The sequence below is a fragment of the Chlorocebus sabaeus genome, chromosome 22, assembly GCF_047675955.1.
Source record: "Chlorocebus sabaeus isolate Y175 chromosome 22, mChlSab1.0.hap1, whole genome shotgun sequence".
NCBI classification, from domain to species: Eukaryota; Metazoa; Chordata; class Mammalia; order Primates; family Cercopithecidae; genus Chlorocebus; species Chlorocebus sabaeus.
In genome coordinates, this window is record NC_132925.1 from 42,294,343 (window position 1) to 42,297,419 (window position 3,077).

The 3,077-nt window shown below is 43.4% G+C and overlaps 1 pseudogene; it reads left to right on the forward strand.

The window, feature by feature from the left end:
- The first annotated feature begins 388 nt into the window (after positions 1-388).
- LOC103228179 (eukaryotic translation initiation factor 4B pseudogene) lies at positions 389-2,313 on the forward strand (annotated as a pseudogene).
- Positions 2,314-3,077: the final 764 nt, after the last annotated feature.

Consider the following 3,077-nt stretch of genomic DNA (forward strand, 5'->3'; position numbering starts at 1 on the left):
GGGCAAAATGGTACTTTATTGAAAGAATCATAAATATGCCTAACCCCTGACCAAGTAATAGAATTTATCCTGAGGAAATAACGTTTAATAAAAAGTATATGTATATATAATGTTTATTTTATGATGGTAAAACATTGGAATAAATCTAAGAGCCCAACAATACAGATATATAGAAAGAAACTCACTATGGCATATCAAAATGACATACTCTAGTGATATACTAAAAATGATGAATATAAAGATGCTATAGGAAATAGAAAATATTTGGATAAATCATGTTACATAAAAGGAAGAATACCAAATTGAACATATACACCCATTATGACTATAACAGAACCATGAATATACATGAGCAAAGTGAGAAAATGACACACCTAGGAAATGTTTCTAGCTGGGTTAAGATCAACAGACTTGTAGTGAATTATTCTGTCAAGTTGTTAAAACATTAGATTTCCCTTTGCGTTCTCTTTCCTTTTCCCAACATGGCGGCCTCAGCAAAAAAGAAGAATAAGAAGGGGAAGACTATCTCCCTAACAGACTTTCTAACTGAGGATGGGGGACTGGTGGAGGAAGGAGCTGTTTCTAAACCAGTCAGCTGGGCTAATGAAATGGATGACCTGGAAGGAGATGTTTCAACAACTTGGCACAGTAATGATGACGATGTGTATAGAGCGCCCCCAACTGACCGTTCCATCCTTCCCACTGCTCCATGGGCTGCTCGGGAACCCATTATCGACCGGAGCCGTCTTCCCAAATTGCCAACCTACACTGCTTTTCTAGGGAACCTACCCTATGATGTGACAGAAGAGTCAATTAAGGAATTCTTTAAAGGATTAAATACCAGTGCAGTGCGTTTACCACGTGCACCCAGCAATCCAGAGAGGTTGAAAGGTTTTGGTTATGCTGAATTTGAGGACCGGGATTCCCTGTTCAGTGCCCTGAGTCTCAATAAAGAATCTCTAGGTAACAGGAGATTTCAAGTGGACGTTGCTGATCAAGCACAGAATAAAGACAGGGACCATCTTTCTTTTGGCCATGAGAGAAATCGGAATTTTGACAAAACAGATAAAGACTGGAGGTCTGGTCTTGCTACAGACAGCTGTGATGACTACTCGCCCAGAAGAGGTGATGATTGCTTTGGAGACAAGTATCGAGATCGGTATGATTCAGACCGGTATCGCGATGGGTATCGGGATGGGTATCAGGATGACCCACGCTGGGATATGAGATCGATATGGCGGCCAGGATCACTACGATGACCCAGGCAGCAGAGACTTTGATAGAGGCTATGATTCCCAGATAGGCACTGGCAGAAGAGCGTTTGGCAGTGGGTACTGCAGGGATAATGACTACAGAGGAGGCAGGGACCGCTCTGAAGACCGATGCAACAGATGCGACGATCGGTCGTGGAGCCCCAGAGATGATTACTCTCAGGATGACTATATGAGTGATGATAGAGGTCCCTCCCAAAGACCCAAACTGAATCTAAAGCTTCAGAGTACTCCTAAGGAGGATGATTCCTCTGCTAGTACCTCCCAGTCCAGTCGAGCTGCTTCTACCTTTGGAGGGGGAAAGCCCGTTGACACAGCTGCTAGAGAAAGAAGTAGAAGAAATGCTACAGAAGGAACAAGAGAAGTTGCAGCGTCAGCTGGATGAGCCATAACTAGAACGATGGCCTCGGGAGAGACACCCAAGCTGGTGAAGAAACTCAGGAATGGGAATGGTCGCGGACAGGAAGTGAGTCATCGCAGACTGGGACTTCCGCCACACCCAGCAGAAATGCACGAAGGAGAGAGAGTGAGAAGTCTCTAGAAAACGCAACGCTCAATAAGGAGGAAGATTGTCACTCTCCAACTTCTAAACCTCCCAAACCTGATCCTACCTGACCCAAAGGTAATGCCAGCCCCTCCACCAAAGGAGAATGCTTCGGTGAAGCAAAGTTCTAACCCTCCTGCTCCATTGCAGAGCTCAGACACAGAGCAGCAATCCCCTACAAGTGGTGGGGGAAAAGTAGCTCCAGCTCAATAATCTGAGGAAGGACCAGCAAGGAAAGATGAAAGTAAAGTGGATGGGATGAATGTCCCAAAAGGCCAAACTGGGAACTCTAACTGTAGTCCAGGAAATGGAGGGAACAAAGACCACTGGAAGGAGTCAGATGGGAAAGATGGGAAAAAGGATCAAGACTCCAGATCTACACCTGAGCCAAAGAAACCTGAGGAAAATCCAGCTTCCAAGTTCAGTTCTGCAAGCAAGTATGCTGCTGTCTCTGTTTCTGGTGAAGATGAAAACAAAGGAGAAAATTACGCCCAGTAGACCTTGACATCCTGTGCTTTCTCCTAGTTTCTCTCCACCCTGGAACATTTGAGAGCAAATCAAACCTCTATTCAAACAAGATAAAATAAAACTCACCATCTCCTGGAGACTTTTGTTACCTTTTTTTTTTTTTTTTTTTTTTTTAGTGAAATTATTTTGCATGCTGCTGCAGCCTTTAAAATATTGAAGTAACTGGAGAATCGCCAATATAGCCAGAGAGAAAGAGACTACAGCTTTTTAGTGGAAAAGTTGTGGTGCGTTATGTCACCATGCAGCTGCCAGTGTGATTAGTGCCTAGGGGCCTCCATTTAGCAGAAATGGTAATGACAGTGATATAAGGTCTGGAATCTGGTTGGTAGGGGAAGGAGGTATAAGGAAAAGTGTGAGATTTCTGCTTTTTAGTTTTATCCTATTGTGGCATATATGAATTCTCAAACATTATCTGAATAAATTTTTCACTCTTGGAAAGGTAGATTTAGCCTCAAGTTGTTTCAGTCTTCAGGAGGCTGCCAATCCCTCCTGTTATTTAATTCTGAGTTTTGGGGGCCAGTCTAGGGGGAATGCTTTCATTTTTTTTTACCCCCCAGGGGGTAGTTGGGAGTGAGTCTATAGGCCATAAAGAATAGGACTGCATTGGACCAAAATAAATGGGAAAATCGTGGTTTGAAAAGAAGCTATTGGGAGGTAATGAGTCATTTTGCATCAGGTAATAGGGGAAAATTGTGTGACCTCCAGTAAACAAAAGAGTAGTTATTTCCTGGAGC